Source organism: Rana temporaria, chromosome 6, assembly GCF_905171775.1.
Source record: "Rana temporaria chromosome 6, aRanTem1.1, whole genome shotgun sequence".
Lineage (NCBI taxonomy): Eukaryota > Metazoa > Chordata > Amphibia > Anura > Ranidae > Rana > Rana temporaria.
In genome coordinates, this window is record NC_053494.1 from 16,237,762 (window position 1) to 16,253,591 (window position 15,830).

At 48.3% G+C, this 15,830-nt stretch overlaps 1 protein-coding gene across 1 annotated transcript in view; it reads right to left on the reverse strand.

Annotated features, from left to right (window-relative positions):
- The window catches only part of LOC120943180 (septin-9-like), a 199,292-nt gene that overhangs the window by 106,941 nt on the left and 76,521 nt on the right, over nt 1-15,830 (reverse strand). The gene's annotated exons all lie outside the window — the stretch shown is intronic.

The window sequence follows — 15,830 nt, forward strand, 5'->3', positions numbered from 1 at the left end:
AAAGATAAAAAGGCATAATTATTACATATGTCAGAAAAAATTATAGCAAAATAAACTTACACAAGCAAACAGAACTGAGTCATACAATGGGACTTTCCACACCTTGAAAAAGCATCTTTTGCTTTCTAATGTTGCAGATCAAACAAACCTGAGGTCAACCCAGCGGTTTTGCAGTAAAGTATTAAATCACTTTTACAGCTGGGACAAAGGCAGATCTAATCTCTCCTGTCTGAATACAAGTCATCATATCATTTCACAATCTTCTAGCTCCATAGAAGATCAGCGAATCTCACAGCACAATAGATCTACCCAGGGCTTTTTTTCAGGGGGAACTTGGTGGAACTCAGTTCCACCACCTCTGGCTCAAACCCTTGGGGAGGGGGACCTGCTCACCACAATCACTTGTAAACACAGAAGTCCGGTTTATGTGTTTACAAGTGGCAGCTCTGCACTCTCTGTGTAACCCTCCTGAACTCTGCACTCTGTATGTAATGCAATCCTGGTATTTAATGCCCCTTTAAGAGCCTCCTACTGTTCGTGAAATTTGACTGACCACACCCACTATTTGATGTGATTTAGAGGGTGTATGTGGGTGGAGGGGTTTTGGGGGGTCGTGGTTGAGTTCCAGCACCTATTTTTTGAGAAAAAAAGCTCTGGATCCACTTAAATATGTAACCCCAATCTTGGTTAAAATATAGCATATAATGCAAAGGTCACAAAGGGCCAGATTCACATAGAATCGTGGCGGCGTAACGTATCGTAGATACGTTACACCGCCGCAAGTTTTCATCGCAAGTGCCTGATTCACAAAGCACTTGCAATGAAAACTACGGGCGCAAGGCGGGCCAATTCAAATGGGCGTGTGCCATTTAAATCAGGCACGCTCCCGCGCCGGACCTACTGCGCATGCTCCGTTTCATAACTCCTGCCGTGCTTTGCGCGCCGTGACGTAATTATTTCGAACGGCGACGCGCGTAGCGTACTTCCGTATTCCCGGACGTGTTACGCAAACGACGTTAAATTTAAAATTTCGACGCGGGAACGACGGCCATACTTTAGACAGCAATACATTTGCTGACTAAAGTTAGGGCACCTAAAACGACGACTAACTTTGCGACGGGAAACTAGACTAGCGGCGACGTAGCGAATGCGAAAATCCGCCGGGGATCCGCCGTAACTCCTAATTTGCATACCCGACGCTGGTTTACGACGCGAACTCCCCCCAGCGGCGGCCGGGGTACTGCATCCTAAGATCCGACAGTCTAAAACAATTACACCTGTCGGATCTTAGGGATATCTATGCGTAACTGATTCTATGAATCAGTCGCATAGATAGAAACAGGGATACGCCGGAGTATCAGGAGATACGCCGTCGTATCCCTTTTGTGAATCTGGCCCAAAATTTCCATAACTTCTGTACTTGTCAGTTTATTCATCAGCCTTTCTCAACTTTTTTGCTCCAGGGAACTCCTAAAATAGTTTTCAGGTCTCCGAGAACTCTTACTAAAACCTATGGGGAAAATGTCCTTTACTTTGGTGGCCAGTAAGAACTGCCACCCTTACAGTGGTGGTCAGAATGCCATCACTTACAGACAGCTAAAATGGTGATTGTGCCAACTAGAGTTGTCTCTAGAATTATACAGGCACCATCAAACAGGAGGATCAATCAACCACAGCTCAGTGAATGGCTAGCAACCTCTGGAGCACATATGTCAAACACAGGGCCCGCGGGCCGAACCTGGCCCTCCAGGCATTGTCATGTGGCCCACCCAGTATTTTAGCCAGAAGGTGGCGGAAGTTCATTCTGCCACCTCCGGCTCTTACCCTCTGCTCCTGCTCCCCACTGTCACTTGTAAGCACAGAAGCCTTCTGTGTGTATATGGGAAAGCTTTGCTCCGTGGCTCCCGGATTTAACAGATCCCTACACATGCTCATGTTGGGGCATGTGGCAGGGATAGATCTCTAGAGAGAGAACAAGCTCTCTGCAAAGCACACTGCTTACACAGGGAGGTACTAGATCCAGGCCAAGTAGGAGAGAGACGCAAGGAAGTTTTGGAGGGTGTTTGGGGTTAAGGTTGCACACCCTGCACTCTGTACACAGCACACCCCTGAACTCTGCATTCAGGCACCTTCTCTTACTAGGACAACGCCACAGTTCACCCCTGGACCCTGCTGAATGCTTTAGGTCTATTGAGACCGTAAAGGGGAATTGACTTATGACGAGTGCTTGGAATCGGGCAGGACGCTACTCAGCTGGTATATACACCAGCAGGTCCTGGGCCCTTCTAAATTGGCCGGCGTAAGCCCGCCTAATTCAAATCTGTAAGATGTGGGAGCGTTTTATGCAAAATCATCGTGACCCCACGTAAATGATTCTTTTTACGAACGGCGCATGCGCCGTCCGTGAAAGTATCCCAGTGCGCATGCTCCAAATTAACCCGCAAAAAGCCAATGCTTTCGACGTGAACGTAAATTACGCCCAGCCCTATTCGCGAACGACTTACGCAAACAACGTAATCGACGGAAAAAATTCGACGCTGGCCCGACGTCCATACTTAACATTGGCTGCGCCTCATATAGCAGGGGTAACTTTACGCCGGAAAAAGCCTTACGTAAACGGCGTATCTGTACTGCGACGGCCGGGCGTACGTTCGTGAACGTCATTCTACGCAAAGCCCTATTCGCGAACGACTTACGCAAACAACGTCAAATTTTCAAAATTTGACGCGGGAACGACGTCCATACTTAACATAGGATACGCCTCATATAGCAGGGGTAACTATACGCCGGAAAAAGCCTTACGGAAACAACGTAAAAAAAATGCGCCGGCCAGACGTTCGTTCGTGGATCGCCGTATCTAGCTAATTTGCATACTCGAGGTGGAAATCTACGGAAACGCCACCTAGCGGCCAGCGTAAATATGCACCTTAGATCCGACAGCGTACTAAGACGTACGCCAGTCGGATCTAGCCCAGCTTCAGGCGTATCTTTGTTTTGTGGATACAAAACAAAGATACGCCGGAGCAAACTAGAAGTTACGCGGCGTATCAATAGATACGCCGGCGTAACTTCTTTGTGGATCTGGCCCTATGCATGTATGGTTAGCCTTACACTTAAAGCTCAGAACAAACGTCCATTGAAACTAACGCGACATTCCAAGTTTCTTGCTCAACAGGGAGAACTCAGAACAATACGACTGATTATAAAAACAGCAATCCCTATTTCGAAAACTTCGCGTCCATCTCCAAGAGGTCCACAGCCAGTCCATATAAGGTGTTATCGTAAGGGGCGAAGAAGGAGCCAGGAACCTTACATAATAACATAGAAACTTTGAAAGCCACAATATCCTTTCTCCATTAAAGGTAGGAACAATGGGGGTCTGTGTGCGAGGAATGTGGGCAGAAGCGCACAGCTGTGGCAGACATTTGTCTGTCAGTAGTAGTCCCTCTACGATCCTCAATATGGACACGTTGTACGTTCTTCGTAAATAGAAGCATAAGCCAGAAAAAAATCTACTAAGTGATCGTCGTTTTTTTTTTCTTATCCCCAGATAATGGATGCAGAGCTCCAACATTCAGCAATGGAGGCAATAAGAGAAACCTAATAAAAAATTAAAGCATAACTCCGCACTGATATAAAGGACACAAATAATGCGTCTTTTCATCGTTTTGTTGCCCGTGCTGTTTTTGAATTTTTTGCACTTTTTTTCACAAAAATCGTTTTATGCCACGTACACACGATCTGGCTTTTGCCCGGCCAAATCACATCGGAATTCCATCGGAGAAAAATAGAACATGCTCTATATCTAAACTCCGACAGAATTCCTTGGAATTTCCAATGAAAAAACTCCGATGGGGCTACACACGGTAGGAATTTCCGATGGAGAAAGTCCAACAGACTTTTTCCATCGGAAATTCCGATCGTGTGTACAAGGTATAGATGATTAGTGCAGCGCTAAACGTGTCAAAACACGATACTTATAGTGGCCTGGATTCAAGAAGCAATTGCGCCTGTGTAACCATAGGTTACACAGCGCAATTGCTTACTTGCCCCGGCGTAACGAGTGCTCCTGATTCAGGAACCTCGTTACGCCGACTGCAGCCTAAGATGTGCGCGGCATAAGGCTCTTATGCCCGCATATCTTAGGCTGCATTCTTGCGATGGCCGCTAGGTGGCGTTCCCGTTGTGCTCAGCGTATAGTATGCAAATTGCATACTAACACCGATTCACAATGTTGCGCGAGCCCTGCGTACGCAATTTACGTTGTTTCCGTACGGCGGTTTTTGCGTAAGGGGCTCGCGCAACATTGTGAATCGGTGTTAGTATGCAATTTGCATAGCAGGGGCAGCCAATGTTACGTATACCCGTCGTTCCCGCGTCGCAAAATTTGAAATTTACGTAGTTTGCGTAAGTGAATCGTGAATGGCGCTGGACGCCATTCACGTTCACTTTGAAGCAAATGACGTCCTTGCGACGTCATTTGCCACAATGCACGTCGGGAAAGTTTCCCGACAGGGCATGCACTCTACGATCGGCGCGGGAACGCGCCTAATTTAAATGATTACCGCCCCCTGCGGGATCATTTAAATTGCGCGCTCTTGCGCCGGGCATTTTGCCGGCGCGCCCACGCAATTTACGGAGCTACTGCTCCGTGAATCAAGGCAAACGTTGCCCTGCGCCTCCGTAAAAAAAGCGCAATTGTTACTGAATCCGGGCCACTGTGTACAAGGTATTAGGCCTGAAGATCATTTAACCACTTCAGCCCGGAAGAATTTACCCCCTTCCTAACCAGAGCACTTTTTGCGATTCGGCACTGTGTCGCTTTAACTGACAATTGCGCGGCCGTGCGTCGCTTGTACCCAAACAAAATTGACGTCCTTTTTTTCCCACAAATAGAGCTTTCTTTTGGTGGTATTTGATCACCTCTGCGTTTTTTATTTTTTGCGCTATAAACAAAAAAGAAGCGTCAATTTGAAAAAAAAAAAGCAGTGGCCCGGATTCAGGTAGATTTGCCCCTTAGTTACGGAGGCGCAGGGCAGCGTTTTTGCCCTGCGCCCCCGCAAATTTCCTGCGCTACCCGCGATTCACGGAGCAGTAGCTCCGTAAATTGCGTGTGCGCTGTGTAAACTTGCCCTGCGTAAGGGCGCCTAATGTAAATGATCCCGTAGGGGGCGGGAATCATTTAAATTAGGCGCGCTCCCGCGCCGAGCGTAGAGCGCATGCTCCGTCGGGAAACTTTCCCGACGTGCATTGCGGCAAATGACGTCGCAAGGACGTCATTTGCTTCAAAGTGAACGTGAATGGCGTCCAGCGCCATTCACGAATCACTTACGCAAATTACGTAAAATTCGAACGTCGCAACGCGGGAACGACGGGTATACTTTAGCATTGGCTGCCCTTGCTATTAGAAGGGGCAGCCTTACGCTAAACACGCCGTACGGAAACAACGTAAATTGCGTATGCAGGGCTCGCGCAACATTGTGAATCGGTGTTAGTATGCAATTTGCATACTATACGCTGACCACAATGGGAGCGCCCCCTAGCGGTCACCGCAAGAATGCAGCCTAAGATATGCGTGGCATAAGAGCCTTATGACACGCAGATTTTATGCTGCAGTCGGCGTTACGATGTTCCTGAATCAGGAGCATTCGTAACGCCGGGGCAAGTAAGCAATTGCGCTGTGTAACCTATGGTTACACAGGCGCAATTGCTTCTTGAATCCGGGCCAGTATTCTTACTTTTTGCTATAATAAATATCCCCACAAAAAAAATATATATATATATAAAAAAAAAAATCTCAGTTTAGGCCGATATGTATTCTTCTACATATTTTTGGTAAAAAAAAATCGCAATAAGCGTTTATTGATTGGTTTGCGCAAAAGTTATAGCGTCTACAAAACAGGGGATAGATTTGTGGCATTTTTATTAGTAATTTTTTTAATTAGTAATGGCGGCGATCTGCGTTTTTTTATCGGTACTGCGACATTATGACGGACACATCAGACACTTTTGATGCTATTTTGGGACCATTGTCATTTATACAGCGATCAGTGCTATAAAAATGCATTGATTACTGTATAAATGTGACTGGCAGTGAAGGGGTTAACCACTAGGGGGCGAGGAAGGGGTTAAGTGTGTCCTAGGGAGTGATTCTAACTGTGTGGAGGTGGGGCTTACTGTGACACGGCACAAGTAGCCAATCAGTTGTGCTGAAGACCATGTGCCCATAAGGAACATGCTGACAGGAGCAGAGAGCAGAGGGACAGATAGATGGGCTCACCAGTCTTTTCCTTTCCCTGACTAAGTAAAAAATCTATAAATGGATCACTGGAGGAAACTTTCTATTATAACACATTTTAGCCACGCCCATCAGTACCCGTTGTCATGAAAAACCAACCCTTGAGTTCCAGTCTAGTGACATTTCTGAGGATGAGACGAAAACCCTCATTCTGCTGCAGGCAGGAGGAAGCATTTCCTCAGTCTCCTCGACCCCCCCTGGGGATTAGACTGCAACATTTCCCCAGTCTCCTCGGCCCCCCGGGGATTAGACTGCAACATTTCCCCAGTCTCCTCGGCCCCCCGGGGATTAGACTGCAACATTTCCTCAGTCTCCTCGGCCCCCCGGGGATTAGACTGCAACATTTCCTCAGTCTCCTCGGCCCCCCGGGGATTAGACTGCAACATTTCCTCAGTCTCCTCGGCCCCCCGGGGATTAGACTGCAACATTTCCTCAGTCTCCTCGGCCCCCCGGGGATTAGACTGCAACATTTCCTCAGTCTCCTCGGCCCCCCGGGGATTAGACTGCAACATTTCCTCAGTCTCCTCGGCCCCCCCGGGGATTAGACTGCAACATTTCCTCAGTCTCCTCGGGCCCCCCCGGGGATTAGACTGCAACATTTCCCCAGTCTCCTCGGCCCCCCCGGGGATTAGACTGCAACATTTCCCCAGTCTCCTCGGCCCCCCGGGGATTAGACTGCAACATTTCCCCAGTCTCCTCGGCCCCCCGGGGATTAGACTGCAACATTTCCTCAGTCTCCTCGGCCCCCCGGGGATTAGACTGCAACATTTCCTCAGTCTCCTCGGCCCCCCGGGGATTAGACTGCAACATTTCCTCAGTCTCCTCGGCCCCCCGGGGATTAGACTGCAACATTTCCTCAGTCTCCTCGGGCCCCCCCGGGGATTAGACTGCAACATTTCCCCAGTCTCCTCGGCCCCCCCGGGGATTAGACTGCAACATTTCCCCAGTCTCCTCGGCCCCCCGGGGATTAGACTGCAACATTTCCCCAGTCTCCTCGGCCCCCCGGGGATTAGACTGCAACATTTCCCCAGTCTCCTCGGCCCCCCGGGGATTAGACTGCAACATTTCCCCAGTCTCCTCGGCCCCCCCGGGGATTAGACTGCAACATTTCCCCAGTCTCCTCGGCCCCCCGGGGATTAGACTGCAACATTTCCCCAGTCTCCTCGGCCCCCCGGGGATTAGACTGCAACATTTCCTCAGTCTCCTCGGCCCCCCGGGGATTAGACTGCAACATTTCCTCAGTCTCCTCGGCCCCCCGGGGGATTAGACTGCAACATTTCCCCAGTCTCCTCGGCCCCCCCGGGGATTAGACTGCAATATTTCCTCAGTCTCCTCGACCCCCCCGGGGATTAGACTGCAACATTTCCTCAGTCTCCTCGGCCCCCCCCGGGGATTAGACTGCAACATTTCCTCAGTCTCCTCGACCCCCCCGGGGATTAGACTGCAACATTGGAACTTTGTAGCAAGTTACACAAAGAGACCCTGCAGCAGGGGCTGATCCGTGTCAGACATTTGTGGACAGAACTGCACAAGCATTGGGATTTACTTCTCTGAGCTTTCAAGTTGCGGAAGTAGAGACTAGGGCCCGGGCGCAGCTTTTCCAGGGGTCAGGTCTTGTGTAGGAACTAAAAAAAAAAAGAAAGTCTTCGCTTGACATACAGCTGACATGTACTATGCTAAATTCTCTCCTACCCGCAGGCCTGACTGCACTGATGGAAGGGGTCATGTGCAAACTTGTGAGTCAGACACGTCTGCCGACATTGCAGAGGACAGCCAGAGAGCGACTCGGGGGGGGGGGGGGGGGGGGTTATGTATGTACATAAGGGACGCGCTAAATCAACAGGCTGCTGCGCATCGTGTCACTCACGGATCTGGAGACTTTATTCCTGACAGCGTGCGTGTGGGAACAGATTCTGTACGGTGACCCCGCTGTCTGAGAGGCTAAAAATGTATTTATTAGATGCAGCGGATGTGACCTGGTATTGGCCTCGTGCACAGCAGGGCTGAAGTATAAGGAGAAGAAGCAGCATAAGAAGCCAATCAGCGCCGACATGGAGCATGCTGATAGGAGAAGAGAGCAGAGCGCATCAATGTGCTGCTTCTCCTCTCACTGGCCCAGATTCAGCACAGCTTGCGCTATATTTGCGGGGGAGCAGGGCAACGATTTTGCCCTGCGCCCCCCTGCAAATATTTTGCGCTGCCCTCGATTCACGGAGCAGTAGCTCCGTGAACTGCGAGGGCGCGCCGGCAAATTTGCCCGGCGTAAGCGCGCGCAAGTTAAATGATCCCGCCGGGGGCGGGAATCATTTAAATTAGGCGCGCTCCCGCGCCGAGCGTACAGCGCATGCTCCGTCGGGAAACTTTCCCGACGCGCATTGCGGCAAATGACGTCGCAAGGACGTCATTTGCTTCAAAGTGAACGTGAATGGCGTCCAGCGCCATTCACGAATCACTTACGCAAACGCCGTGAAATTCTAATTTCGCGGCGCGGGAAGGCCGGCTATACTTTAGCATTGGCTGCCCCTACTATTAGAAGGGGCAACCTTGCGCTAAAGTTGCCGTACGGAAACTCCGTACCTGGCTTGCGCAGGGCCCGCGCAAGCTTGTGAATCAGTTGGTAGTATGCAATTTGCATACTACACGCTGATACACAATGGAAGCGCCCCCTAGCGGCAAGCACAAGAATGCAGCCTAAAATCTGCGAGGCATAAGTGCCTTATGCCGCACAGATTTTAGCCTGCAGTCGGTGTAACGAGGTTCCTGAATCAGGAGCACTCGTTACACCGGAGCAAGTAAGCAATTGCGTCGTGTAACTTATGGTTACACGGGCGCAATTGCTTCTTGAATCTGGGCCAGTGTCCGGTCACGGGTTGGGGGCTCGTCCGGGATGACCCGGCCATCAGACTGAGGACATCTAGTGGCAGAAAAAGTGAACTGCAAATCTCTGGAAAATTGCAGCGTCTTTTAATGAGATTTTCATGTTTAATACGTTGTGGTTTTAAGGACATCAAAATACTAGCGAGGTGACATTTGGTTTGCTAAGCTACTGTTTGACAGAAGCTATCGGCATTTTTTTTATTTTCATAATTTATTGCAGATGGGTGCTGCTGATCTCCTGCAGCCTCTTTGCAGACATTTCTTTCTTGTCTACATGCACTCCAGTAATGGCTACATGGCATTTTTAGGGCATCTTTCCCAATGGCAAATACAGTCCTGCAGGGCAGACATCACAAATTTTGGGGCCCCTTACACAGCCTTAGGCAGGGCCCCCCCTGGAGCAGAGAATCGAGGGGGGGGGGGGGCAGGTGACGAAGAAAAAACAAGTGTAATCTTTTCTCTGCGGGGGGGGCTCTGGGGACCATGGGGCCCCTTACAGGTGTAGTGCAAAATAAAAAATGGGTGGGGGCCGTCCGGGCCTGTAGGGGTCCTGGGGACCATCGGGCCCGTTACAGGTGTAATGCAAAAAAAAAAAAATAATAATAATAACAAAAACATTTTTTTTTAAAACGGGAGAGGGGCTGGCCAGGCCTGTAAGGGGCCCTAAGGACCATCGGGCCCCTTACAGGTGTAATGCAAAAAAAATAAAATAATAATAACAAAAAATAATAAAAAAAAAAAAACAGGAGGGGGGGGGGGGGGCGGCCAGGCCTTTAAGGGGTCCTGGGGACCATCGGGCCCCTTATAGGTGTAATGCAAAAAAAAAAAATAATAATGATAATAATAACAAAAAATTATTTAAAAAAAACGGGAGGGGGCCGTCCGGACCTGTAAGGGGCCCTGAGGACCATCGGGCCCCTTACAGGTGCAATGCAAAAAAAATAAAAAAAATAATAATAATAATAACAAAAAATAATAATAAAAAAAAAACAGGAGGGGGGCCGGTCAGGCCTGTAAGGGGTCCTAGAGGACCATCGGGCCCCTTACAGATGTAATGCAAAAAAAAAAAAAATAATAATAATAATAACAAAAAATAATTTTAAAAAAACGGGAGGGGGGTCGTCCGGGCCTGTAAGGGGCCCAGAGGACCATCGGGTCCCTTACAGGTGTAATGCAAAAAATAAATAGAGAATGATAAAAAAAAAACAGGAGGGGGGCTGGCCAGGTCTCTAAGGGGTTCTGGGGACCATCGGGCCCCTTACAGGTGTAATGCAAAATACAATAAAATAATAATAACAAAAAATAATAAAAAAAAAACGGGAGGGGGGGCAGCCGGGCCCCTGAGGACCATCGGGCCCCTTACAGGTGTAATGAAAAAAATAAATAAATAATAATAAAAAAAAAAAACAGGAGGGGTGGCGGCCAGGCCTGTCAGGGGTCCTGGGGACCATCGGGCCCCTTACGGGTGTAATGCAAAATAATAATAATAATAACAAAAAATAATAAAAAAAAAACGGGAGGGGATACATCCGGGCCCCTGGGGACCATCGGGCCCCTTACAGGTGAGATGCCTGTACCCCCCCCTGATGGCGGCCCTGCAGTCCTGCGTACCATGTGTGTTGAAACCGCTATTTGTATCACCTGCTGGTGCAACACCCTTCAGATTTGGGAACCACAGTGCCACCAGCAGGTGACCCAGTTCCTGGCAGTGCTGTGATGTTTTCGGGAAGCTATGTAAAGCCCCGCCCACCAACCATGACCTGCCTGCATTGCATAGAGAAGCACTGGGAGCCAGTGATGGAATCAAAGGGTGTAAATGATAAAAATAAAAGGGTTTTTTTTTTTTGGTTTTTTTAAATCTCAATGACGAGGAGAAGGAGAAATAAGGGAAGACAAAATATAAGCAGATTAAACTTCAGCTTTAACTAAACCAGGCCTGATTGTTTTTTTCACCCACACACATTGGGATCTTAGTACATGGCCAGCATGGAAGGAATCAAGCTTAACAAAAATCTCTTATAAAGTCCAAAACTTAAAAGCAAAGCACTTATCCAAACAACAAAGAGCTTTAGCGTAAACCACTTGACTGATTAGTAGAAATGGAGCTGAACATCAGATCGCGGCACAGATAACGGCAAGGAAAATAAACTCCGCAGCACTCCGTTCCCTCCGGACAGAAAGGGATTTAAAAAAAAAAAGGAACTTCATCATTAAAGCTTTTGTGCCCACTAATGTCCTCCCCCTGGGGCAACAACACAGCATATGGTGGCCATGTCTCTAACCCCCAAGCTGCAATATGTCGCCGCTACAGACTTAACCCTTTGTATGGACTGGGCTACATTCACATCAGAGGTCCCCGCCTGCTAAGCATGTGTCACTGTGACACTTCAATGTGTCTTCTAATGGGCAGCTGTGTCATTACACGGTGTATAGTCCATGGGCAGTTGTGTCATTACACGGTGTATAGTCCATGGGCAGTTGTGTCATTACACGGTGTATAGTCCATGGGCAGTTGTGTCATTACGCGGTGTATAGTCCATGGGCAGCTGTGTCATTACACGGTGTATAGTCCCTGACAGCCTATTGCATGAAGCCTCATGTCCCGTACATGCAATCCGAAAATCGGACAAAAAAATACCGCTTTCGAAGCGATCTTACGATAATCGGATCGTTACTACACAGCTTTTCGAGAGCCGATCACGACAGTTCATCCGATATTATCCGAGCACGAAAATGATTGTACAATTTTCATTTAACCACTTAAGACCCCGGACCAAAATGCAGGTAAAGGACCCGGACAGTTTTTGCGATTCGGCACTGCGTCGCTTTAACTGACAATTGCGCAGTCGTGCGACGTGGCTCCCAAACAAAATTGGCGTCCTTTTTTCCTCACAAATAGAGCTTTCTTTTGGTGGCATTTGATCGCCTCTGCGTTTTTTTTTTTTTTTCGCTATAAACAAAAATAGAGCGACAATTTTGAAAAAAATGCAATATTTTTTACCTTTTTGCTAGAATAAATATCCCCCAAAAATATATAAAAAAAAACATTTTTTTCCTCAGTTTAGGCCGATACGTATTCTTCTACATATTTTTGGTAAAAAAATCGCAATAAGCGTTTATCGATTGGTTTGCGCAAAATATATAGGGCTAGATTCAGAAAGCCCGCCGTAAGTTTGTGCGGGCGTAGCGTATCTCAGATACGCTACGCCGCCGTAACTTAGTGAGGCTGGGGCTGGATTCACAAAGAAACTGCGCCCCAAGTTACGGCGGCGAAGCGTACATCTGTCGGCGTAAGCGCGCCGAATTCAAATTGTCAAGAGGTGGGCGTGTTTTATGTAAATAAAACATGACCCCACGTAAATGACGTTTCTCACGAACGGCGCATGCGCCGGCCGTGAACGTATCCCAGTGCGCATGCTCCTAATTAGGTCGCAAATAGTCAATGCTTTCGACGTGAACGTAATTTACGCAAAGCCCTATTCGCGAACGACTTACGCAAACAACGTAAAATTTTCAAAATTTCGACGCGGGAACGACGTCCATACTTAACATTGGCTATGCCTCATATAGCAGGAGTAACGTTACGCCGGAAAAAGCCTTACGCAAACGACGTAAAAAAATCCGCCGGGCGCACGTACGTTTCTGAATCGGCGTATCAAGCTCATTTGCATATTCTAAGCTGAAATCGACGGCAGCGCCACCTAGCGGCCAGCGTAAATATGCACCCTAAGATACGACGGCGTAAGAGACTTACGCCAGTCGGATCTTAGCCTAATTTCGGCGTATATTGCTTTCTGAATACAGAAGGAAGATATGCCGGCGCAGCTTTGAATTTACGCGGCGTATCAATAGAAACGCCGGTGTAAATTCTTTATGAATCTAGCCCATAGTGTTTACAAAATAGGGGATAGTTTTATTGCATTTATATTAATAATTTTTTTTTTTTTACTACTAATGGCGGCGATCAGCGATTTTTTTCATGACCGCGACATAATAGCGGACACATCGGACAATTTTGACACATTTTTGGGGGCAATTGTCATTTTCACAGCAAAAAAATCTATAAAAATGCACTGATTACTGTGAAAATGACAATTGCAGTTTGGGAGTTAACCACTAGGGGGCGCTGAAGGGGTTAAGTGCGACCTCATATGTGTTTCTAACTGTAGGGGGCGGGGCTGGACGTGTGACGTCATTGATTATGCTTCCCTATATCTGGGAACACACGATCAATGACGGCACCACACTGAAGAATGGGGAAGGTGTGTTTACACACAGCTCTCCTCGCTCTTCAGCTCCAGGGACCGATCGTGGGACTCCAGCGGCAATCGGGACCCACGGCCGTGGTCACTGAGCTTCAGACCGGGTCGCAGGTGCACGCCCGCGACCCACGGCTGGGCACTTAAAGAGGACGTACAAGTACGTGCTTGTGCCCAGCTGTGCCATTCTGCCGACGTATATATGCAGGAGGCGGTCCTTAAGTGGGTAATCAGTACAGTTGTCATCTGAAAATACAATACAAATACACTACAACACATGACATCACTTCCGATTTTTTACTCTGTCGTATGAGAATCTTCGGAACTTTAGTAAGTCCTTCATGTTCGATATATACAACTAGCATGCAAAAAAAACAAAAAACGTACGATCTGTCATCTGATTTTTGGATCGTGTGTATGGGGCATTAGGGACGGTTCCTGTGCGGGTTCCAGCATTGCATTGCATCTGGCTTTTCTGGCAGTTCACACTGTTCCCTGCGAACTGGTGTGGGTGTCAATATAAAGTCATTGACACCCCCAAATCCGTTTGCAGAAGGCAGTGCGAACTATGAAATCGGATCGCATGGAAAAGTGTCCTGCACCGTTTTGGTTCAAATGCGATTTCAGTCATACAAACTGTGATGTCTGGCATCGCTAGGGTGACCACGTGTCCCAGATTGCCCAGAACAGTCCCGCATTTTTCAGGTGTGTGCCAGGTACCGGGCGCCTTGATACTTGATACAGCCACCCGATGGGCCAACGATGGAAACTCTGTTTCCCAGCCCAGGGTGTTCGCCCCGTCAAATGCCCTGCATTTGCTCATGTTATATGTATCATAACCAGCGCTCGCTGGTTTGAATGGTTAGTAATACAAAATATTGAACAAAATGGCTACCAGTATTGTCACTAGAGCTGGGTGATTTTTTCCTAAAGAGCTGTGGGCAGGAGTTATTAGGCGAGGCCACGGCTTCGGCCTAGTCCGTGAAGTCCAGACTCGCGGACTAGGCCGAAGCCGCAACCTCGCCTAAAAACTCCTGCCTGCAGCTCCTCAGGACCAGCAAGGTGTCAGCAGCGGTCCTGGGGAGCTGCAGGCAGGAGTTTTTAGGCGAGGCCGCAGCTTCGGCCTAGTCCGCGGCGTCCGGCCTTGCCGACTAGGCCAAAGCCGCGGCCTCGCCTGAAAAACTCCTGCCTGCAGCTCCTCAGGACCGGCGCGGTGTCAGCGCCGGTCCTGGGGGGAAAAAAAAATTGAGCAAATCGATTTTTTGAAAATATTAATCGATTTGACCTACCAACTCGATTTTTAAATCAAATAGAATTTTTTCCCAGCACTAATTGTCCCATAGGTAAAATTTTCCCTGTTGTATTGGGAAAAAGCCCACGGCAGGCTCGCTTGAAAACACAGAGCTGACTCTCTCCATGCGTCCAGGAAGTGGGACGCATCATGGCCCCCCATTTTCCGCTTCCCACTCCCATTTCCAGATGCACTATGTTTAATAACACAACAAAGGGAAGCAGCGGGCCTGGGATGACCTTTGTAGCCCCACTTAGAGCCTGTGAAGAGAGGAAGTGTAATAGGAGTCTGTCCCAGCGGCCCTCTGTCTGAGGTGAATCCCTCTCCCTTCACAGAGAGGAGGGAAGACGCTAGACAGACGCCATGTTTATTTCCTGTCAGAGATAGCGGGACAGGCCCACAACAGGAACTCCTGACAGAAAGCACTGATAACCAATGAAGTATTGATAAGCATGTTGTACATGGCACCATAACTACTGCGTCTTGTTCTCTCAGCACAATGGTTTAAGACATTAAACATAAACATTAAAACAGCAGCCCATCTGTGTTAGCGCCAAAAGCTTTAAAGTGTAAATAAAGCTCAAACTTTTCTTTTCTGTTTGGATGTAATAGGTAATATTAAAAAAAAAAAACTGTGCCTCATTGAGGAGATTTAGTTTCACTTCCTGTTCTGTATATTCAACAGGAAGTGGGAGAAAATGTCTCCAAAATGAACAAAATCCCGTCTTAGGCCTCATTCAGAAGGGTGCTGCCTGTGAATGAGCACCTTGTCTCTAGGCTCCAGGTGCAGGCAGCCCATTTACAGTATGTCTATTGGGACGAAGCAGTTACACGCGTGAGCATGCTTGCACGCTGTCTGCGTTCGGGGCCGCTCACCTGTACCTGCACAGCTGTCAAATTAAGAAAAGCAGCTATTCCCGTGCAGCCACCGCATCCCAATAGATATGAATGGGCTGCCTGCATACAGCACCTAGAGCCTAGAGATGTGTGAACAAGGCTATGGGTGTCAGTGCCCATCTGAATAAGGCCTTAGAGTGTCACCAAAACAAGTGTTTTCATTGGAAGTTTCCCCCCTCCATTCCTGCTCTGGTTGCGCCCCAGAATT